The sequence below is a fragment of the Protopterus annectens genome, chromosome 10.part0, assembly GCF_019279795.1.
Source record: "Protopterus annectens isolate FY-2018-M chromosome 10.part0, PAN1.0, whole genome shotgun sequence".
In the NCBI taxonomy this organism is placed as follows: Eukaryota; Metazoa; Chordata; order Ceratodontiformes; family Protopteridae; genus Protopterus; species Protopterus annectens.
The window spans coordinates 1,120,528,134-1,120,554,330 of NC_056744.1; positions in this window are offsets into that span (position 1 = coordinate 1,120,528,134).

Here is a 26,197-nt window from a genome sequence, read left to right on the forward strand (position 1 = left end):
CATTACAACCAGTGTCTGTAGATACCATAAAAAATGACTTTGTAAACTTAAACCTACTACCCTAGCTGCAGATAATCTTCCTGCAGAATATATTCAAATTGCTGCTGAAATAGCATATCCTCTTGCAATACTCATTAACAGATCCATGTCTGAGAGCACAGTATCTCTTATCTGGAAGATCTCCCACATTATTCCCATACATAAAGGAAGCAATTCCACTGAACTTACTATCATCTGATTGCCATTCTATCTCCCTTATCTAAAATCCTAGAATGGGTCATTCATAATCAACTCATTGATTACCTTCAAATCCACAAATTACTATCTAACACACAACATGGTTTTTGTCCCTATCACAGTACCACCAGGGCCCTACTCACCTTTACTAACACAGTTAATGACTTAAGAAATCAGGGACAATTCATATCTACCATATTTTTAGACTTGTCCAAAGCCTTTGAGATGGTAAATCATAACAAACTGATTGAAGTCCTCTCCTCTCTAAATCTTTCTAGCTGCTCTATCAACTGGTTTCAAAGCTATCTATCTGGACATCAGCAGGTGGTACTTTGGCAACACACCCTCTGTACTCCCCTGCTAGTTACTTTAGGGGTCCCTCAAGGCTCCATCCTTGGATATCTACTCTTCTCCCTCTTCACCAATCAATTTCACATCTCCACTTCTCATGCCTCTGTGATACAATATGCAGATGACTCTACCCTTGTATGCACAGCCTCCTCCCTAAAAGATCTACACACCATAACTCAAGATTCATTCCTATCTGTAGAAACGTGGCTTACCAACTCCCACCTCACTCTAAACCCCAATAAAACAAAAACTACTTTTCTTTTACCCATCAAGAACTCCCTCTTCTCATTTTACTTTCAATTTGGAATCCAAAAATAAAACCATTATTGCCCCAGTATCACTTACACAACTGTTAGCCATCGAAATTGACAATAATCTGAAATTTGACATCCACATTGCACAAACTATTAAAAGGGTTCACAAGAAAACTGGTCTTCTATACAGAAACAAGCAGTTCATATCTAGCTCCACAAAAGCTACTATCACCCATACACACCTCCTGTCAACTCGAATATATGTCTCCCCAATACTAACCAACCTCCGTAAAACTGACCTTACTAAATTTAAATCCTGCAACAATAAAATTGCCAAAGTTGCAACTAATGCCTCACATAGGTCAGATCACTGAATTGCACTTAAACAACTTAACTGGCTTGAATTTCCTCAGTTACAAACAACTTATTCTAGCCCACAAGATTCTACACCAGCCAGATAAAATCCCTGCTCTCAACGATATAATACAACCATATACCACTATCAGACCCCTACACTCTAGTAACAAATTGCTGTTAAAAGCCACTAAAGCTAACAACTCAGCTGGTGAATCTCTCTTCTACAATGTTATTGCTAAATTGTGGAACAAACTTCCATCCAATAATTCCTCTGACTGCTCTTTGGCACAGTTTAAAAGGCTCCTAAAATCTCGCTTTATGGAAAACAGGCTTTGTTCTCATTGTTATCATTCTGGATAATTCTAAGCTCTTTATATCTAACTACTTCTGTCATAGTTGCTATCTTTACTATACACCTCATTCTCTTCCCTCATTCGATTGTAGCTTGCCTTCTTAACCAAATGTAAGTATTGTTCTTTTGTTATTGTTTCTACTACATGCTGTATTGACCATTATTGTCCTATTGTTGAATTGGTATGATATTTGAGATGTTGTTGTATTATTCATCTTATTTGCATGTTTATACTGTTCACTGGAGTTTATCTCTCAGAGCTTCCACTGAAAAAGGACTTGTGTCCAGTCAGACTTTCCCACTAAACAAATGTAAAATAAAATAAATCAATAATAAATAAACAGGCATAGCAGAATATACATTAAAATTACAGATTTATTTCTTAATTAGATTTCACTCATATGAAATAAAGGCAATTATTTAAGCCATAACCCACGCCTGGGTGTGGGTAATGCTGGATTTACCCATGGTTGGTGTGATTTGGTCATGAGGGCGAAGCCCGAGTGGCCAAACAAAGACAACCGTGGGTAAATCCAGCACTACCCACACCCAGAAGTGGGTTATTGCTATTATACAATGACATTATTTAAGAAAAAAAAAACACTTTTCTTAAATAATGGAATTGTATAATGCCTCTGTGCTGCCCTTCAGCAGCTGTCTGGTATTCTGTGGCAGTTCTGATGTACTGTGCATGCGTATGCTTGCACAGTACATCAGAGCTGTGGGTGGAAGCAACAGAGAAAGCAAGCTCTCCGTTGCTTTTTAGAAAGTGTCTCACTATGTTAAAGGAGTTTAACGTAGCGAGACAGCTTTAAAAAAAGCAACGGAGATCTTCCTTTCTCCACTACTTTATTTAAAGCTGTCTCACTATGTTACACCTGTTTTAACATAGCAAGACAGCTTTAAAAAAGCAATGGAGAAAGGAAGATCTCCATTACTTTTTTAAAGCTGTCTCGCTATGTTAAACTCCTTTAACATAGCAAATTAGTTTCTGAAAAGCAACGGAGATCTTGCGTTCTCCATTCCTGTAAAAAAAAAAATAAAATAATAAAAAAAAAAAAAGACTTATACTAATGGAAAAAGTCCGGGCGACCAGACCTTTTTCCATTAGTATAAGTCTGATTGACAATGTGCACGCTGACCGATCAGTGTGCACGTTTTGGAATATTAATTGGGGGTCATTGTAATACGGTATAAAAGATACTTATGCATTAGTAATGTTGAAATTGAGCATCTATAGAGGTATAGGAGTGGGTTACAAATAGATAATAGATCATGTGGTTAGTCCTTTGACTTTCAAAGAAATGGAAGTGATGGAAGGAATCAGTTATGATGGAAAATGTTAACACTGTAGTTAAGAGGTGGGGTTTTAAGCATATTCATAAAGGATGCATATGGTTATCATAAGGTTTATTTTAGAATTATAGAGGTGGGGAGTTTGCAGTATCACAAATCCATGTATACTTCTAGAGAAATGCTAGTAAAACTTCAGGAAATGGTGAAGACAGTTGTGGAGCATGGGATTCTGAATGAAGTGAAAAGTTGAAGATATTAATGGTATTTATCTTGTAGCTATACAGGAGCAGATTTGTTGATTCCGTAGCTGAAATTTTATTTGTTTTAAACAAGTCTGCATTCTGAAGGGTGGCAGTTGGATGAGGTTCCATAGTTTAGCTTCACTATTTGAATATAGAGGGTCACCTGCAGAAGTAGATGACTTGGTTATAGTGATTAGTGAATTCCTTGTAGGGTGTAAAATACTATTGGTGAAATAGTGTTGTATTATGTTGTTAAGGCTGGGCAATTTTCTGTCTTGTAGAGAAGTCTGTGTGTTGTGCTTAGCTGAGAAGGGTGATGTGGTAGTTCTAATTAGTTTATTTCTGGGGTCTATATTATAATATCAAATTCTACAAAGATCAAATGTTATAATATTGACCCCGTAATGTCAAACACTGAAAACAGCGAAGGTGCAGGACACCAAATTCTTTCCCAGGGAAAGAATACAGTGGGCCATTGCTGTGGATTTGTTGTTTTCAGCATTCGATATATTGGAACGTTACGGGTTGGGTTCAGGTAAGTGTGTGATTGTGTGTAGGTTAGGGTTAGGGGGGTGGGTTAGGTGAGTTATGGTTAGGGAGCGGGTCAGGTAAGTATGCGGATGTTAGGGTTAGGGCGTGGGTCAGGTAAGTGTGCAATTGTGTGTAGGTTAGGGTTAGGGGGTGGGTTAGGTGAGTTAGGGTTAGGGCACAGGTGAGGTGAGTGTGCGATAGTGACGTACCTTAGGGTTAGGGTTGGGTTAAGGTAAGTGGATAGCTAGTAGTCTATGTAAAGTTTAGTTTAGGTTTAGGTGTAGGATTTTAAGTGTATGTGTGTGGATTGCTGTTTTTTGTGTGTGTTTGTGTTGTGTGTATGTTTCTCGGAATAGCAAAATTTTTTCCCATTCTGACTGTTCGATGTTTTCATATTTCAGTGTTTAGGGTTCGATATTATAACATTCAATCTTTGTAGAATTCAATGTTATAATATAGACCCTATTTCTGAGGGTGAGGCAGCAGTGTGTTCCTTTGTTATAGCTTATTGCAAATTCGGATATTTTATTATAACATTTCTGAAGTTTGAGCAGTTATGAGACCTGAAGTTAGTAAAGATTGAGGTAGCATAGAGGAGAGATAGCATTGAGTAGCCATAGTTGTGAATTATTTAGTCCTATTTCAGTTGAGAAGTATGATTGTTGTTTAATGTCTTGGAGTTTAGAGCGAGATTTGGCAGAGCATATTAAGATCATGTCATCAGCATATTGAACTAGGATAGCATGTTTTATAGCAGTGCAGACAGCATTGATGAATATGTTGAAAAGTATCAGGCTTTGTATAGATCCTTGTGGAATACTAATAGTTATAGGTAAGAATATGGACAGTTTTTTAGCATTTGTTTACCATGAAAGTTCAATTGGTTTGAAATCACCACTTTTCAGGAGAGTCTTGGGAAAAGGATCTCCAAAAGTATAAGTGAAATTCATCTTAGTATAAAAATAAAGAAGTGAAAAGTAGCACATTTCAGGTAGTAATTATGAAAAGTCAGTATTCAGTTTCAAAGGGATACATACATTGCATAATCAGTGAGAGATCAGAAATATTAGATAATGGTTTTCAGCTCTTCATTGATCCAAACTAAAAGCTGTTACTTTATAATTGGTCTACTGATTTTCATTTCAGCATGAGTGTTTTTATTGGCTTGTACATATTTTCAGATATGTTAATCTTTGTACTTAGATTTTGATTGGTTTATTCTGAATTACATTGAACCTTTTTAAATGTTTTTTATTGTATTTTGATGATTTAAATAAGCAACACCTTTGGTGTAAAAGCGCTCATATTTTATTAAAGTTTCTTTTTATATGTTTAGTCATATGTGCATCCTCAGTCTTTTGCTTGGGAATTTTAACAGCTATATGGCTTTTTGATTTGACTTTCTACTCCCTCAACTATCTCTCTACTGGGCAAAACAATTGTTATGAATGCTTTGGTAGTATTCAGGCCAGGTAGTGTGAAATAGTAGGTGGTATCATACAATTCTGCGAAATGCCACGTCTCAGTTTATCTCTTGTTGTTTACCACATCCTAGTAGCTACTATCTCATTTGTCTGTGCTTCGACTGATTTCCCCTTACAGATTTATAATCTTCTAACTGGTTCCTTTACAGTGATATAATTGAAGAACATGTTTGTCTCTGTTAAGAGATTCCCATCTTCTGTTATTTCTCACAAAACTGATCAGCTTCAGCAGATCAAAAGCAAATAGTTTTTCCTCTTTGCTATATGTAAGAAGAGAATGAATGCTGCTTCTTTCCTCTGTCAATTCACTGACCCTGTCATTAGGTGCTTTGATCTCCCTAGTCACTGCCATGGTTGCAGATGTAACATCTCCCATTTCTATCTATCTCCTCTACGCAGTTACCTTCTTCCTAACTCCTTATCTAGCCATCTTATTTAGCCATAAGGGTATCTTCATCTCTTTTGCTCTGCTTTGGTTTTCTTTCTGCATTACATCTATCACCATCACCTTTATCTTTTCCCTACATTTCACCAGAAGTCACTGACACTCTTAATTCTGTGACAGTCCCACATCCATCCACTATCCTCAACCCCATTTTCTCATTTTTACAGATGGGTTGGGATGTCACTTCATCTCGAGCCAAGGTTTACACTGCCGGATGGTACCACGGCAGGACATTTCCACACTTCCAGTATTATTTTTTCTCCAGTTTTTATAAATTCATGGTCTAGAATGCAAAATGTGTGGCTTTGTGTGTGGGCCTCACACTTTACACTAGTTAAGCCACAACATAATGTTATCAGTGTGTTATCTTAATATTTCATTATGTCCATTTCCCTGAAATTGCTCAACACTGCAGATAGGATCCTAGAAATCTCTCAGTATCTGCAGTTTCTATCAGTTCTTTGAGTGCTACCATCTTTTTTGCAGAAAAACATACAGTTAATAACAATCTTTTTTCTGTCTGTGCCAGTTTTATCTCCTCTAGCCATCCATTTTGCTAAGAGTATGCAGTGACAAATAAATAGTACCTAGCCATAATTTCTTCCCGTTCACTCCCTCTTTTCTAACTGCTAGTTCACACACTGTACCTTGTTTTATTGCTTCTGCATTTGTCTCAAATGTCCTTCCCTCTTGGATCTCACTCTTCATCTCTTCTGTTGTGTAGATTGCCACTCTGCCCCAAAGCTTGTCACATCTGGTCCTACCTCACTGAAGCTTGGACTGACACATTGCATTGAGGTATAGTGACACTGATGTTCAGTCTAACGAATGTAGAGGTGCAGGGGTAAAGCCCACTTACTGAAATCCATGTTGAGTATTTTCTTTTGATGTGTCTGCAGCGGGGTCCTACTGAATAGTGCAATTTGCATTCAAAGAACTGTTAAGTCAATTTAGTTAATCCGATGCTATGTTCTTCCCTCTTATCAAACTTCTTACACCCCCTCCTATACTCTCTTTTCCTAGTTGTTTTACGAAGATCAGCTGCAGCTACAGCCACCTGATCATTATCACCTTTAGCTTTGCTTAGCAGCGAAGCTCACATATTAATATGCAGCTTACTTCCCAACTGTCCAGATTTGTTTCATATTTTTGGGCTATTCCTCAGAAAATGTGTGATTTTCTATTAAATTATGGAGGAATGAAGTTAGTAAATAATGATAGATATTTTGTGTTTTAGACTTTATATCCTTAAGAAAATGCACAGTAACACAAATCCTGTTATTCTAGCAACTTTCTAGGTTAATAAGTGCAATAATTAATATATGTTCTTATTTCTGGGCCATTGTCCCCTCCATTATTTTAGGCTCTGTTCAGATTTCTTGCACTAAGAGGTTGAACAGTATGACATGCATCCTTCTGTGTAGCACTTATAAAACTTTGATTCCTGTGCCAGGGACGCCTTCGAACACTGAAGCTGTATATATGAACAGTTTTATCTGTCACTGCTTTCTTTGCTTATTCTTCGTGCAGTGTACAGTGACATAAAGCCACCTTCCTCTTTACACCCATTTTAAGATTTCCTGTATGAACAAAAAATGTCATTTAACATTGTCTTAATTGTTGTTTTATGTAAGTTTGCCAGGGCAGTTTTCTGTGTCTTTTATTTATAATAATAAAAATATAAACTTTGTATCCTGCTTATTTTCTTGTAGTTTTACATAATGATTTGATTTCAAAAGAGTCTGGAAGAATGAAAGAAAATTAGAAAATGATAAAAATCTGCTATTACTAACAATGTGTTATATAATGACAGTAGTGAATATTGTATGATGTTGCTTGTTTGCCATCATCTACTGATTTTATTTTTTGAAAACCCTATGACCCTACTCTATGGACAGCAGAGACTTTAACATAAAATCTTTTTTTTTTTTTTTTTTTTTTTGCTGTTGGCTTTAAAATCATATTTTTATTGTAGAAATATAACATTCTAGTTAACATTAAGAGACTAAGATGTACCATTTAAATGAAATGTGCAGAAATACTTATGTTAAATGTATGATGACCTATGCTCCTATTAGTATCAGTTCCACATTATAGAGTTTCTGCTCACAAACTATGAAATACAGCATTTTGTTATTTTTTACATTATTTTACACTATATTTTCGTTGTTTCCTCCTAAGCAAAATGACGAAGTACTGCTGTTTCTGTTCATAGCCACAATTTCACTCAACTAATGGGAATTAATGCAAGTAGCATGTCATATCCAGTTGAAAATGAATTTTAACTATTTATGGCAGAATAATAACAGGTTTATATTTATATTAAAGTGGTCAAGATATGCTCAGTTTTTGATGGCAGATAATGCAGTAACCTTAGCTAAAGTTTGTTTAGAGAGTGTTTTAGGGACCTTTTCTGCCCTTTGTAAACATTTATTTATCCTTCCCTTTAAGAGGTGCATACACAACTCTGTATTTATAAGGTGGAATATTTAAGTAATCCAGAGTAAAACAAGTTCTAATCTTGCTATACAAGCTTTTGACTGGCCAGTACATTTGAAGTTCTTAGTATATAATATAACTGAAAGCATCAGCTTAAAAACAGGGAAAATCAGGGGCAATTTTAAAGGATGATTATTACTTTTCTCATAAAGTTTATGGAGTTCAGAGACGAAAATATCAATATAACAGTCATGAGCTATTTAAAAGTGGTTCAGTACATATGATCTCATTTGACAATTCATTTTCTTTCAGCAACGGTACTAAAATTGTAATGACAGATAAAAAGCTATGTGCCTGAGAAGATGAAATTATCTTTTTGTATTTTCTGAACCTCTGAGCAAAAATAGAAACTTAAGTGAATTAACGGTAAGGCATGTGGTACTTTATATTGAAGGCTATATCATCAGTGTCCATTTGATGGAGGTTGATACATCAAAATGGCTTCCAGTAAAAAGAAATCTTAGGAATGATTAAAGTTCCCATGACCTCCCTTCAGGTGTGGCATTCCTCTACTCCTAACAAATAGAATTATATCTGACATCATCAAACCTCACATTTATTAAACCAAGCTAAATGTAGAGATCTAAATCAAATGGGGACTGAAAAGCCAAACCCTTATGGATACCACAACAGATGTTGTTGTTATGCATATGTGTCAGTACCTGTTACAGCCAGGGCCAGTAATATAGGATGTGATAACCTGACTTATCATGTAGGGTACATTTAGATATTGCTGTATACTGATTGCTATAGGTATTAGTTCTTAATTATCACACATTCTTGTAGTCAGTCATAGGCCAAAAACCCTTATTTCTAAGATATCTACCTGATATTGCTGAGAAGGTATACAGGATTCTGTATGAGTTTTAGAGGCACTTTTCTACCCCCAAAAAACTTAAGATGCTCTTCTAAGTGCTTTTCTCAAGCAAACAAAAATAAAAGGCCATAAAATTCCACTAAAGAGGAAACCTTAGTGAGATTCAGTAAAGCTGAAAAGCATATCGGGAAGGGGATGTTACTCCTTAAAATGATCAAATTATATTAAACACACATATATTCCTGATTTGGGATCAAAATTGTGCTGTGTCCCTCATAGTCCTTCCTACAACTGCAGATATATGGTGAAAACATAGTAGATTGCATTTAATAAATAATGACAACAATTGCAGTTACAGAATTATTTCACGTCAGAATATGCATATTAATTCAGATTCTTATTCTGTCAATGTCTCAAGTCAATAGTACTAATAAAATATTTTAGAAAATTGTCCCTGGTTATCTATGATTATTTCTGGATTTATCCCCAATTCTGGACCTAACAGGTTGAGCGCTATAGCTTGTAATTTCATGAAGGTTGCTGTACAGGACCAAAGAATCACCTGAGCAAAAAATAAGCATTTAAATGAGACTGCTGGTTTTATAGATGTGGCTTGTAAATATGCAGAAAACATAACTTTTATTATTAATCGTAGTTGGTGGCGGTGAACCATAATAGAAATGCATTCCTTGATCTGATGGAATAAAATGTTTCCACTATCACAATGTAACTGTAAGAAAAATGTGAATACAGTGACAAAGCCCATATGAGTGTTTAACAGACATGTCTTTATTGTAATAATAAATGTATAGTGTAATGAGAAGTTAATGTGGCACTGAAGGTAAAAAGCAAAACCAAGAGGGGTTGTATGAGTACAAATACACTTTGCATTATAAAAAGATAATTAAAACGGTGGGGATAGGAAAGTGGGAGGAGAAAGGGATCAGAAATGTCAGTCTGACAGTCTAAAGGACAGAATGTTTTTCACTCCAATGCATTGTAATTGGTTAGGAAAGGAAGAGTGTCAATCACAACTGCAAGTGTCATTTACTCTACCAGTTTTATTGAAATAAAAAATATGAAAGTTATTCTGTATTTAGTGTCTCGTATTTTTCAAGCACATGCCTCAAAAGATTTCAACATTCATAGTTCACAGATAACTCCGTTCTATATTATACGAATGTCTTCCTCTTACTGAACTGCAATGTGTGATGTTCATAAGTAAATACAAATCTGCATCCTTCTGGGGTAGGGGTAATGTAATTATGTAGCAGTGGTTACTTGAGTTAGTATAAAACAAGAGTTGGTTTTATTTATTTATTTGTTTATTTATTTTTGAGTCACACAAAGCATTAACGAAGCACTTATGTGAAGGGAAAGCTAACAAGAAGTTTGAATTAAACCCATAGCAGAATATTAATACATTCAATTGATATAAAACAGAGCAGGTGCTGTCAACACTAACAGTGGGGGTATTCAGAAATCAATAGTGCGGTTCACAAACGGAAATAATATGGTGAGGGTGGAAATTCAGGGATGAGGCAATTCAGCAACACACAGCACGATCATATTACTAAAGAAATGACAATGGTGGGCATTTAATAAACTCCATGTAAGATTAGTGGAAAGCCTACATGGAGTGTACTGTGGCCATGTCTCAGCAGTGTACCTTGCATACTAATGAAGGTGTGCTACTGAGAGCCATGTAACACAGTTACAGAATAAGTGAAGGGGGTGTGTTACAGTGCCCTCAGATGAGTAACACACCCACTACACTGTTTTTTTTTGTGTGTGTTTGCATGGCATGGCACAGTGCTTAGCAATGGATACATGCCAGACATTTAAAAATAAAAAAAACGGATATCTTTAATTTTAACTTAAAGGTCATGTTTAAGCATAGCTGAGCATGTTTGTGTGGTGCTTAGCTGTGCTTAAATGTAACTGAGAGCTAAATAGAAAGGTATAGCTGTAGTCCACATATCCCTGGTAGCTGAATTGTTGGAGTCACAGCCTTGTATGCAGTAGGTACATGGTTTGAATACACAGATGGGCCATACAGCTTTCACATGTGATAGCAAATTGTTGTAACCATTTTTTATTTTAATTATGTGTATAGTGACCTTTGTTAACTGGGTTAGTTCAGCTGAGCCAGAAGCCCATTTTCAGTGAAGACCCGAGGAGAAAAATCTCTGCTAACACACAAGTGTCCAATACATTAAAGTCACACTCCAAGATAATATAATTAAAATACATAAGGTTAGGTGATATAAAGTAAAATAAATACACATAATACTAAAGTATCATTAATGAGCAATTAATTTCATTATATATATATATATATATATATATATATATATATATATATATATATATATATATTTTTTTTTTTAATGAATTCTGGTTTGCCCTTAGCTAAGCTCTGCTACTCACTACTAAGCCAAGCAATGCTTAAACAGGACCTGTTTTAGCAGTAGTTAGCAATGCGCAGCTCCACATAGCTGATTTGGGCACTGTTAAGCAATGCCAGTTTGAGCACTGCTCAGCTAAGCTTAGCTGGTTTGCACGGTGCTAAGCTTCACTTAGCATTTTTAAAAATGGTCCAATGGTGGTAAAGGGTGGGAAAACAGCATTATTTAATGTGAGCAGGCAGGAATACAGCCAGAACCTGTTGGAGTTTGACCTGTGCAGGAACTATGGCAGGAGTTGGAAAGGGTTCACACTTCCAGGTGCAGCGGTGGGGCATGTTGGAGTCCAGGGTCATAGTTGGGCTCCTCATGAAAGACCATGACATCCTGCTGCTGTAGGGCCAGTACCAGGGGTCAGAATACAAATCAAAGGCCTGGGACTGGTTGGCACACAACCTCACCAGTACAACTGGTATCCCCTCCACTGGGAAGCAGGTGCATCACCACTACGATGACCTGAAGTGTAGGAAGGGGGATGTCTTGGCCCAGTGGAGCTAAGATGCTTGGGACAACAATGCCCCACAAGTTTGTAAGTATAGGAAGCATTAATTTACCAAAGTCTAGTATGAATATCTGATAGACAGGCATGAATAATGGTCTGTTTCTCTCCCCACAGCTGCAGAGGAGAGAGCTCACAACCTGGAGGTCCATGCAAGGCGCCTGGCCAGGTTGAACTGAGAGTATGGTGAGTGCAGATATATCCTGCAATATATACTAAGATAATTAAGAAAGAGTACAGTAGTAACTGCCAGTAGGTATATTCTGTTTTGTGCGCACTGCAATGAATGTGTTCATAGACCTGGACTGATATAAGTGAGTGTTGCCAGATACAGTTCAATATTGATGAAAGCATGAAACCTGCTAATGTGAAGGAAAGAAACTTACTATTGCATTACTAATTTTAGGGAATAACAAGTGTATACCTTATTATTAATAATGTTCTGGTAATAAAGTACTACTGAATTCATAATGTGAAGGGAATACATCAACTGCATTCATAATTTTCAGGAAATAAAGTACAACTGCAGTCTGAATTGTTAATGAAATAAAGTTAGTAATGCATACATGGTGGAATAACAGCTATCTTTCAATGCCTGCATTATGTTAAGTGTTCAACAATATAAAGACTGTTAGATGTATACTAATCAATGTTTCATGTCACCCCGAATAAAGCTGTTTTTTGACACATGTTGTGCATTTTGGGCTGTTGGTCAAGAAATTGAGTATTACAAGTGATGTGAAGTAAACATGGGTATAATACTATGAAGTCCCTGAAGGTTGACCGATAAAGTACTGTCTTGCTAAAGTGTAGATGTGGAGCTGTACTACAAGATATAATGCATTATATTTGTTCTGCATGACGATCTGAACCTAGAATAGTAATGTCTAAGGTATTATAATATTTCTGTCAGGATTGTTTGTGTTAAACTTTGCATTTCAGCTTTATGCATTCCTGAATGTAGTTAACACTGATGCAGGCAAGTATGAAACTGTAATATCTGTAAACTGCAAATATACAATCAGTAACTGTATATGGGTCAGGTAGGCAACCCAGCACCCCAATATGGTCTGTACACATCACACATAATCCCATCCACTAGGGGTTAAATGTGTACACCTGCATTCAGAGTATTAATACACAGTTCACCTACTATTTATTTCACACATGAATATCATGCATGTGTGTTCAACTGTCACTGCACTCTTGTGTGACACTACCTATATTACCAGGTCAGACTTTGTTACCAGGTGAGCTCTAGGCACATACCAGTCAATCAACACACAGCAGTGGCTCAGAAGCTCAATTTGATAAATTATATGTATGTTGTTCATTTTGCCACACACAGATTGGGGTTCGAATCCAAGGACAAGTATTACTATATATTTATAGAAACAGTCAAGTACAACTGAATATGAATAGAAACAGTCATGTATTGTTAACAGATTTTCTCCCCACAGGGGTTACAGTTACATACATGTTTGATGTAACTGTATGAATGGTATAGTAATTTCTGTGTCCAGATGTACTAGTGTGTAAGCAGCATTCCTCAGCAAGGTGATAACACTTCATTAAATACACTGTCAACAAGTACACTACTATTCCTAGTTAATAACACAAATAAAATTATTTATTCTTGGTACAGCTGTATGCCTAGTTCATCTGTGAATGTCTGTTGATAGTCTAACCCCATGACTGCCAAGGATGGCAGGATAAGTATAAACTGTCTGTACTGTGCATGATACATATTTCTCAAGTGTCACACTGTCACGGATAGTGACCACTGTTGCCAAAACCCTTGAACACGCATATAATATCCAGTCAAAGTATGTCAGTAGAGCACTCACCCAACAACAGTGCACAGTACACCTTGGTAGTCATATATATCCACCTGACATGTAATACTCCCCTGTACTTTAGTACCTGTAGGTGATACAGCTTGGCCCATACTGTCCCATTCAGATAGCTTGAGAGGTATGTACATATTACAGAGGCTATAGGGCACTTGTATACATAAAGCAAGGGTAGACATGTAGAGTATAGAACAGTACTGTTGTAAATAATATAGCCTAAACTGTTGTTAATTTAATGTCTCTCCCCCCCCCACATCCCTTATCTGCATCACAAATTATTATTGTTATACTACGGGCATGGTTTCCTTTCACATATGTTGTTCTCAAAACCTAATGTTGGGCCATGTGTTTTATTATTGTTATAAATGACAATGGTTGCATACTAACATACCTTGTTGAAATACCCATGTAATTGGCCTTATAACTGTTGCTGGCATGCTGTTACAATACTGACCATTATTCCATTTATTCTTGTGTTCTCTATGCTATGCAATATTATCATTCTGGGTTCATTGGAACACCCTTGCATGCCATTACAACTAACGTTTAAATGTACTGTACATGACTAACCTATACACTTTGAAAAAACCTCATCAGCATAGAGCAAGTGGGTAGGCCTGTTCCTGCAGATCCACCTACTCCACCTCAACAGGCTGTGGCACCAGGTCCCAGCATGTCTGGGACCCAACCTGGAGTTGACCCTCTGCTGATCCTGCACCACCCATGGGTGGAACCACCTCAGAGGACAGGGCCCATCCCCCCGTGTGTAGGATTGGAGAGGGAATGGTCACCCAGCGACAGCTCCCAGGTATGGTGCACAGGATTGTCCAGTGTGATATGGAAAATTGACTGTGCCAGATTGAGTGCAGACTGGTGCACCTGGAGGGGCAGACTGGCCCTGGCACCCAGCCCCCAGCACAGCCACCTTTGGGGCTACGAAAGAGCAGTGATGACTGCTCATGGGTGAGGATCTCAGTTCCACTGCTGTAATCTGGGGTCACATAGTTCTCTGATTCCACAACACCCTCCCTGTCCAATGTGTTTATCCCCCTCATATGTCATACACTGCCCCTGTCTGCTGTCTTGTCTGTTTGCAAATGCTACCTCTCCTACCCAACTGACCTCCCCACATGTAATTATATCCCTTCTCCAACATTCTATTCTCTCCTTAAAAAAATGGCATCTGTCCACATAGCTCTCCATTTCACCCACACCTACACTGCCATCAATCATTATATCAATTAATCAACAAAGTTATGTCACCCACACCCCTCCCTCTGGGATGTGAGGCTCCAGATTCCAAATGTCCACAGCCTGCACAACTGTTGCTGTAGAAGAAATGGAGAGCTATGGTCCTTTCCTACACCTATCCTGAACATCCCTATCTGCCTTTCACATTGTTTTTCCCCCTGCTTTACCCCATTTCACGACTTTCCTATCACCCCCCCTTATTTTTTTTCTTTTTTTGGAAATAGTGCGGGTTTAAGTGGGTCTTGGCATCACTTTGAATTGCTGTGCATCCAGCAAACCCACACAATCCCACTTAAAGCTGCTTTAATCACCTTCTGTCTTTCTGATACTGTTCTGCACATCAGTAAAATGATCACCCTGGCAAGTTTCAAATCCAGGACCCTACCAACTGTGACATAGAACACATTAGGCCACTCAACTTTGAAGACTAACATGTGCTTCCATAACCTTATCCTGTTTGTCAGTGATGCACATCACAAAATATTCATCCCTGCCAGGTTTCAAACCCAGGACTGTGTCAACTACACCACAGTTCATTAGCTGACTAGGCCACTCAGCTCAAAGGAGTTGCAGGTGTTTTCAGAAACATATCCTGATTATCAGTGATGCACATCACAAAAATATTCATCCCTGCCAAATTTCAAACACAGGACCCTGCTAACTACAGCACAGTGCATTAGCCCTCTAGGTTACTCAGCTCTTAGGGACAGTAGGTGTTTCCAGATACATATCCTTATTACAAGGAAGACACTGCTTATAAATATAATGGGAAAAATGACAATGTTCTTCGGACTATGATACATTGATCAAACCAGTACATAGACAAATAAATGTTGATGGATGTACATGAGGGCTAGGATATCAGGTAGGGCTGACAACTGCACAGACTGTTGCGGAATGTCCACAGTTGTGCCACCTAAATTTGGCACACATGTCCCACAACTTATGTTGTGTGCTGCCATACTGGCAAGTCAGTACACATTTGGATTATGAAATCGTGACAGACAGTTCAGTGTCACACTTCATACCCATCCAATCACACATGTTCATGCCAATCCTGTGTAACAGACTGCATGCAAGCACAAATGTCTTGCAAATACACCTGCCATAGTACTGACTCTGTTGCTCAATCTGTTACATTCCTGGTGTGCATAACATTTTTTCACCCACAGTCCTGGCTTCCATTCCAGTGTGTTGCATATCAAGTACATGTTTGTTGAAACAATTAAATGACTGAGCCGTGCAATGTTAAGCAGAACTTTTTTTCTGCTCCTGCAGTCACTGCCACCCATATTAGCACCTCAAAGGCGTGTCGGTTGGGACACACTTCACAAATATTTATAGGTGTCCTAAATGTCACCTACCACTCTCTGGATGGCAGTATTACATAACACATGTACCATATGTACCAGAGGCACATGCCTCACCTGGACTGTTATGGGTACCCTCACTTTGGCTATGCTGTGACAACAGAGCTGACACTACTCCCTCACTCACAAATACAGCTTGATGTCCCACAATATGTTTGCAATCCCCAGTCTGACTACTGGGCAGAATGCAGCAGCTGCAGCCTGCAACATATGCATTAGTATGTTCAGCCACCTGCTACTGACCCACCATACCTCCCAAACACCTTGAACAGGGAAACCATACAGCACCCATACATAAAGTGGCGGTGGGGTATGGTCAAGTGACAGGGACATGTGTCAAAGTCTTCCCCTACAAACATACACAGCTGATAGACCAGCGGCTACTGCAGCAGAATGCATATTCTAATGCAAATAACATATGACACTCACATCTGTCTGTCCCCTTACTGACATCAACCCATGCTGTTAAACAGTAAAGTCCCACATAATCAGAAGGTCTGTTCAGAATGGCCAAACATAGCATGCCAAACTGTAGACATACCACATAAATCCAAACAGTGCACAGTATTTCAACCTACCGTCTGTGATGCTGTACTCCCCCGACCTCGATAATGTCCTTTTTAAAGGCCAGGAAAAGGGTCAAGGCCTACATGAAGGCCTCAGATACAGCACTGTGTTGCCATGACTTTGGCTAATGAAAATGTAACCCAGCTGTTCTGAATGCAATTAGCAAGTCTGAGCCACAGATGGGTGCACAGGCAATCAGCTGTTCATGAGCCATTACCTACAAAAGGCAAGCTGCTGCCTATGGTACACAGGTTGGTGATTTTCTCTATGATGACAAACTGCTCTATCCTAGCATTCTACCACAGGATTTCAGAACATAAAGGAGTGCAGCACTATACCAGGTATGTAATAGTATTCCCCATGTAATCAGATGCAGTTGGGGGATGTAGGTATGGGAAATAGGGATTAAACAATAGAGGTATGTGGTAAATATCTTGGAACTACATGTCATTGTTAGTCAGCTGTCCAACAGCTGCAGGCTTCCCTTTTGGCTCTATCAGCTGTGACATAGATCACAGCTCTGGGTCCTGCGTCCCCCCAGCAATGGTCAGCTCATGTGCGAATGCTACTGGATTGTGTATTAGACGATAGTGACAGTCATTAGTGGTGTCTGCACCTCTCACTCTGCAAGTGTCACACAGGCACAGTTCAAACATTGTCCAGGTGTCCCTGACTGTTCCTGATGTACTCTGGCTAGGTCACTGTGTACTCAACACCTGTATGTCATTGTCTGAGAGCTATGGCTATCATACCTGTTGACCCCCTACAGCAAGACAGCAGGTTATAGCCAGCAGTAGTGGGGGGATACAGGCTCTACCTCCTCAACTGAGTGTACATATTGAGCATGCAGCATGAGGGGATGAATACAGTACCAGATATTAAAGTGCCATAACTGTTTTCTGAGGTGTCTGGTCTGTGACACAGAGATTCTCCACAGTCTGAAATGGAACCATTACATATTGTACAACTAATTTCCAGGCATCCACATTTGTCTGGCAGAGGGTCCACATATATCAGACACATGTACACATTCTGCAAACATCTGTGTACTGTGGATGTTGGACACCCACAATGAGGATACCCTACAACACGTTTGCAGTGTTGTCTGTAATTATGTCACACAGATGTTGCTGGACTGTCCCCATACACCTGTGATACCACTCACCTATTGGTCAGATGGTGGATGTATGACCTGGTAGTGGTATGTCGCCCATAGGAGACACACCACAGTAGATGGTAGTGGTGGGAATGGACACATAACAACACAGTCCATCACAGCACACAGGGCCATAACTGTTATACCTAGGATCATACAAAGTTACTAGGCAATTGGCACTGAGGCCCGCACAAGCCTAGCCTAGAGTTTTGCCCATGTGTATGCAAGTCAGCACCTGATGCCCCAGTCCAGCAGGGACACAGGTGGTATCCCAAGTAAGTATGTTTTGTTAACCAACCAGTTATCCAAGTATCACTTGAAAAGGTGTAAATAGCTACTCTGACTGATGTGGACAGGGTGTCCATTTCACAACTGGGTGAGTGTGTGGGACACACATCTGAACCACCAAGTACTGTTGATGTCACACCAGGTTGAGGGTGTGTGTATGGGTTAATAGAGTGGAGCCTGATTTGCAGTTGTGTAGTAGTCCCTTCCTGGTGGCATCTGTGATCACCTTGTATGCCAGAGAGAGGTCACTTCTGAGGAGTCTATCTGAAACTGGGCAGAGGGATGGGCTAATTGGTGTATAGTAGATGTGTGAGGCCCTAGTATTCCCTGCTGGGGAACCTCTGTAATCTCCACAGCTACTGCATGTGCTTTGCCAGGTAAATGATCACAGGAGCATTATACTCAATAATGGTCCTTATTAGGGGAATACAGGGATGTTGCGACCCCCATGTCTCTGGATGGCATACCATTATGTATGAGGTGGGCCATGTAGAATGTTCTCTTTACAGCGGAAGCAACATGGTAGGCAAATGTCATTTTGCCATCAACCTGTGTCCACATAACTCTCTTGAATGATTGCGTGCTTAGGATGATGTTAGTATTGTGATAATATGTGGTCTAGGTAGGCAGTGTGCACTGTCACCCCAATCCATGGCTTTGGTGACTGTGTCAAAGAGGTCAACCAATTGCAACAGACATGACAATGATCCCCACCTTGACAAAGCCTAACTGTGTATGATGGAGTATGTGGAGGTCACCAATATCCTTGTTAATGAGGTTCACTATAAACTGTGCCATAACCTTGCAGACAAACCTAGTTAGGCTAATGGGTCTATAATGTGGCAGATTGGTGGATGCCCCACTATAGTGTGAAGGGGTGACAGTGGGTGTCCTCCACTCGGCTGGGACAAAGGCGGTAGTCAGGCTTTGGTGGAATACAGTGCCTTATGGTGCTGCAAGGTCATGCTTTGTGTCATGTAGGATGCATCCTGTGATGTGATAGGCTCCCATGGCCGCTGCATACCATGACTTTAATGTGGCAGTGGTGACCTGTTCCCTACATATAAGGGGAAGAGGGCAGGTATTGGGGATGTCCTGATGTACTGATGTGGGAACAGGGGGTGAAGACTCCACTGAATCTGACAGGCAGCAAGTGTGCTCTATCTACAGCTCTTGTATATCTGGTGAACTTCACCATCACTACTGAGCAGATCTGAGTGCTTCTGTTGATGTTGCAGACATATATGAAGAAGGGGAGATGATTGTCTGTAGTGGGTGTTGCCAGTGTGAACTCGGGGTTTGCTTTGCAAGATTTTAGTATCATAGGATTATAGGATCATAGGATGTTACTAGGGTATTGGCCCTGAGGCCTTTAGAAGCCTAGCTGTTTATCCTGAACAGAATCATCAGTCAGCACCTGTTGCCCCTGTCAATGAGGGATTCAGGTGGGACCCCTGTAACAGATCTATGGTATCCTGTTCCAAGATGGTGGTCGGCTAGTTAGCACCCTAACCACGAGCTCCTACCATTAATTTTTATTTTATGTAGCCTTAACTGTTTCTAAACGGTAGTAATTATTACTCGCTGTTATAAGAGACTAATATAATATACCTGAAGTCGTTTGGTGGTCTGTTTTCTGGTAAAAACTGTATTTTTCCCTTTATCCAGTTTCTGGGATAAGGAATACGAGTATCCAGGAGGCCTGTGTGAAAATTTTGTGCCTGACAGGATTCGCGCTTCTAGCAGTTGGCGCTCCTTACTTCTGTTCTGTACATCGGAATCCAGGTATGACAGAAAGTGCGGAGAATATGGATGCCCAGAGTACCAAGGCAAAAATCTCCTCAATTCTCTCCCTGAGAAAGATAACACTTGTAAAAGGTTGAGAACTTCAAAACAGCTCTGGAAAGTAGTTCTTCAAGTAATAAAACAAATGCTAAGACAAAAACTGAACCGAATCTTCACATCGACGATCTGAAAGTAGCTCAACCAATTCAGGATGCTATCCAGGTTATATCTGACCAAATGTCTGGTCTTACTAAATCTATTAACCAGTTAGTACAAAGAGTGGACACGCTAGAGCAAAAAACACAAAATAATGACTTTAAAATTAGTCAAGTGTGCTTATTGAGGAATTACAAACTAAACTAACAGATCTTGAAGCGAGAAGCCGACGTAATAATATTATTATTAGGGGGCTACCTGAAACATATGATAACCAAAACCTTATTTTAATTTGTGGTCAGATTTTCAGTGCACTTTTGGGTCCGAGTTTTACAGCTGATAAAATAATAATTGAGAGGGCACATAGAGCCATTAGGCGTAGGCAGGATTCGCAAATCCCTCGCATCATCTATACCAAAGTGTTGAACTTTCAGGATGTTCAAAATATTCTACAGTCAGCAAGAAAGCAAAAATATTGGTATGGAACAGTCATAAAATTACTTTTACTCAAGACTTGCCACACCAAATAAAATTGAATAGGCAGAGGTTAGCTCCCTTTTGTGCTGATTTAATTAAAAGAAATATAAGGTTTCAGATGAGATACCCGAGTGTCCTTTTATTTACATATAAAGAGACTAAATATTCAGCAGTACTCCGTCTGAAGCTAAAGATGCTTTTATTAAAGCCTTCAATTCTTATCCAGTGTTATAAAAGGTATTTGGTTAACTCTCAGTTTGCCTTACAATAGCGCTGTGAAGAAATGCTGTTCTTTACAAGTGCTGATATGTGCAAGTGTTTTATGCAGTAATCATTTGTTCAGCATGAGTGGTTGTTCAAGGACTATTTATCTAGGCTGTCAAGATTTATCTTTTGGCAAATATACAAACAAAGTAAGTAAGCCTTGCTGTTGGTTTAACACTGATTTTGGTGTGGCATGATTTCTTTGTTAACTTGAACTATAAAGTGAGAAAACTCGAGTAGCCGTTGGATGACTGTATGATTCTTCAGATGCCAGTAAGCAACATGATGTTCCGGAATTGGTGACTGTAAATGGTGTCATGATTAGTTCTGGAGATTATTTTCCTGATACATTTCCTCCGTGTGGAGTTGCGTGAGAATTCTGGCTCTCATTTAACTGTAAAAGGCGGAACCTCTGCTTATGATTCTGTCGCTGAGATGCTGATATGCTTCGCTTCATGAGGTTTTCACTTCATGAGGTTTCCTACAGTGACAGTTCATTGTTCTGGACTTCATTCTGTAGTTATTTAAGAAATGGTGGTATAGTTTAATATATATCTAATGTATTACTTGTTAATGTCTGCCTTAATGCATGCAGTGGGGACTGGTTTACATGACTCATTTAGGATATAAATGTTTTCTCACAGTATTTTCATGGGGTATTCGCAACTTAGTTCAGTGTGTGCATGTATTGAGTCCAGTGTTCTTATATGTCGATTTCTTATCTTAAATTCTAATTTTTACTAGTGTTGTTGAATATGCACTAAAATATAATCTTAAAATTTAAAATATAATCTTAAAGTGACTAATTATTTTAGGTATGTACCATACAAATGTTTACATTTTATAAATAATATTTTTTTAGATTTAATTTTTTTTCTGAAAAATCGCATATTTATAGGTTATAGTTAGTTAAGTTAATTTTACTTTTCATTTTATTTATGGATAATTTCATTGTTCTGGTTATGATCTCGTGGGTGTTGGTTTATGGGTTCTAACATGGCTGTGTCTTGGAAACATTGTGTGATGTATATATGTACATATTGTTGGAGTATTAGTTTGTTACTTAATTTTTATTCTTTCTTTTGTTATAACAAGAATTATTATGCTAGCATTTCAAAAGCTTCACAGATGTATTATATATTATTTCCTTCCATTAGTTTTGAGGGGTGGGTAGGCACTGGGGAGGTATGGAAGGATTCTCTTGCTGTCAGATTTTGTTATTTTCTTTGTCCTTTTTCTATTCTTATCACTGTCATTTTATGATTATAGATAAAGGAAAGTATGGAAAATATAGGAGAAGATTGAAAATAAAAGTCAGCTATGTATTTACGATTAAAAATGAGCGCTTTTGGTTTTTACAAAGTCACCGTCTTTATTTTTTTTAGGTTTTTCCTTTCTTCTACAATAGGTGTATACTAGGCCTACTAAGCTTATTGTATTATGACTTTATATATAGATTCGTGGAACGTTAGAGGGTTGCAAAATAAGTCTAAAAGGGCGCTTATCTGTCACTTGATTTTTAAATCATATGCTAATATATGTTTCCTTCAAGAAACACATTTGTATGATAGGGATTGGGCAGGAGTAAGAGAAAAGAAATGGGTGAAACTTATTATTTCTTCAGGTAATAGTTCTAGTGCTAGAGGAGTAGCGATAATTATTAAAAAATCTTTCCAGGGTACCATACTTAATATAAGGTCTGATGTAAATGGTAGATGGTGTTTTTTCACATCTCAATTTCCTAATATTAATAAACCTATTCTATTTTTAATTTATATGGCCCGTGTTCTCAGCAATATATTTTTATTGCAGAAATTCATAATATTTTAGCAACCTTTAAAGATCATTATATTATAGTTGGGGGTGATTGGAATGCTGTTATTGATCCTATTGTAGATCGTTCTAATAAATCTTCCTATTATTGGTACAATACCCAATCCTCCTCTGCCTTGGAAGATTTGATGTTTGACCTTAGTCTTACTGACCCTGTTTCTTTGAAGGACCAGATAACGAAAGAGGAGTTATACACTTATTTTTCAAAATGCTCCAAATCTTGGTCAAGATTGGACTTCTTTTTAATCTCGGAATTTCTTACACACTTTGATATTGTTCTATTCTTGGAACCGAGATCCGTCTCTGATCACTCTAAGATTTCAATAAATATTAACCCTATTCAAAAAAAATTCCCCCTCTAAATATAATAATTGGACACTCAATAATAATTTACTTCAGAATAAAGACATTATTCAGGAAATTACTGAAACACTATCTAATCTTACCCTTAATCTGGATAGTTCTGATATACCCTTAGATATACAATGGGCAGCCTGTAAAGCTTATATGAGAGGTATTTTAATTAATAAAGCCTCTTTTCTTAAAAGGAAATATAAAGACAAAGAAATGGAACTTACAAATAAACTTCTCGAACTAGAAAACAACAGAAAATAAATGTAGATCCCAATAGAGATAATTTAATAAATGACTTACAATTCCAATTACTTCAACTACATAAACAGAACCTAACCATTTTTGAACAAAGGATGATTGCAACCTACTCTGAATGGGCACAAACTCCATCTAAATTTCTTGCAAAATTAATTAGAAACAATCAAGAACCTCCTAAGATATCTCGGTTACACCTTAATAATAAGATTTATAACTCTGACCAAGAAATAATACAACTTTTTCTAACCTTTTTCTGACATATATTCTAATGGAAGTACAAGTAGTACTACGCATAAAAATATGATTGAGTTTCTTAATTCTATTAAATTTCCCTCCATAAGTAAAAGTCAAGGTGACTTGCTTTCAGCTCCTATAAGCCTACAAGAAATTCAAGAAGCTATCTCGAATCTTAAGGCTGGGAAATCACCTGGTCCTGACGGATTTACAGCTGAATTCTTTAAAACTTATAACTTATTGATTTCTTCTATATTATTAAAAGTATATAATTATGTAATAAAACATGGTATCTCAGATCTTTATTGGAATACTGAAAACGATTTTAATTTTAAAAATCAAAAGGACAAATCAGATCCGCACAATTATCAGACCAGTTCTTTGATTAATATTGACATTAAAATTTTAGCCTCTCTTTTAGCAAATAGGCTTAGGAAAATTCTTCCTTCTATAATATCCAAGGAACAATCAGGCTTTATGTCAGGTAAACATACTTGGGATAATACCTTAACTTTAGATTCATTAATGCATATTCTGAAAAAAGACAAAAATCCAATTTATGCCTTGATATTAGATGCGACGAAGGCTTTTGATAGGGTTAACTGGATGTTTCTTTTTCTTTCCTTATCATATTTCAATATTCCCCCTTCTTTCATAGATATGATTAAAGTTTTATATAATAACTCCTTGACTTGCCTACGGATAAACAAAATTTTATCAAAACCAATACGAATAACTAATGGCACTAGACAGGGTTGTCCGCTATCTCCTTTCCTTTTTAATATATTCATTGAACCCCTATTTCTTTATATAAAATCAAATACATTTCATGTGATTCCTAGAGTAATGAATACTATAGTTTCTTTGTCAGCTTTTGCTGATGATTTAATTATTTACTTTCAACTTCCTAACACTGATCTTCATAAGATTGAATCTTCCATTGAGGCCTTTTCTAAAGCTTCAGATTATCAAGTTAATTTTCAGAAATCTTACATCTTTCCTATAAATCTTCAGGGATATAATCCAAATTATTTTCCTTTGTCTTCCTTTAAAATTACTTTCGATATTAAATATTTAGGGATTTCCTTTAATCATAATGTTTCATCTACATTTCAAAATAATCTCCTTAAATCATGGTCCAAAATAACTCTCGATATTCTTAGGTGGCAGAAGTTGAAATTATCTCTCTTGTCTAAAGCTGCTATAATTAAAATGAATATTCTACCTAAAATTCTCTTTCAATTCAACTCTGTAGATCAGGTAATACCAAAGTCTTTTTTTGACTAAAATATGTAGGGATTTATCTAAATTTATCTGGTATCCAAAATCTGTGAGAATTGCATATAATAAACTAACTATTCCCAAATCGGGTGGAGGACTGGGACTGCCAAATTTTCAGTTATACTACTTCATCATTTCGGCAAGTAGGTTATTATGTATTTCCAAATTTAAATTAGTAGATTATAATTCTTATCCTTTATGGTCTAAAATATGGTTTCAACATGTTATAAGTCTGAATTTGAATGAGGCCCTCCCTTTTCTAAAAGATTCCTTAAAAATCTCAAACTCTCAAATAATTTAAAACATAAGATTATTATTTTTCAAAACTTAATGAAACTTATAAATCTAGATAAAACCTTTCCCTTACTTCAACCCTTACATCTAAATCCTAATATTACAATTAATAATCTTCCTGTTAATCTTTCTAAATTCCGGAAATTAAAAGCTTGGTGGTCTGGGATATACTTAAACATAATAATGAATCATTATCTAACCTATGTGTGATATTGAAGATAAATAAAAAATATTTATCGATAATCAGACAATTGAGAGATATTATTAAGTATAAATTTATACATCTTTTTGATAATGGACAAAATATATCCTTATTAGAATCTGTTTTGCATAATCTTACTCTACCCAAGAAAATGATTTCTAATTCATATAAACTTATATCATCTATGATAAATAATAGTCCATGTCTTTTTTCAAACTATTGGAATAATTATCACCCTCTTCTTTCACATAATCAGAAACTTTTGTCCATAAAAACACTATTAATTTCTCCCCTTTAAGAATCTTTTTACACACAATTGATGATTAACAATAATACATATTTTACTCCAGCTAGATTAGCAAAAATCGACTCCAATAAATCTCCTTCTTGCTCCTGCTGCTCAGCACCCTACGCTGATTTATTTCATATCTTTTGGTCCTGTTATCATACTCATAAACTTTGGACTTTAAAGGTCCGTCTTCAAAAAATGGGATACCACAAATCAACCCTTTGTTGGGAACTAGCCATCCTTCACATACCTATGTGTACTCTTTCTTTATTTGATACCCATGTTTTGGTCTTTTATGTTCTCTCATGAAACTGTACATCTCTAGAAATTGGATGGATCGTACTAAGCTTTGTTGGAATAACTTTAAATCATTGGTATTTACATACATGGCTGCTCACAAATTCATTAGTAAGAGTCCTAAGAAGAGTGCCCTTTATCTAAAAATTTGCTCCAAAG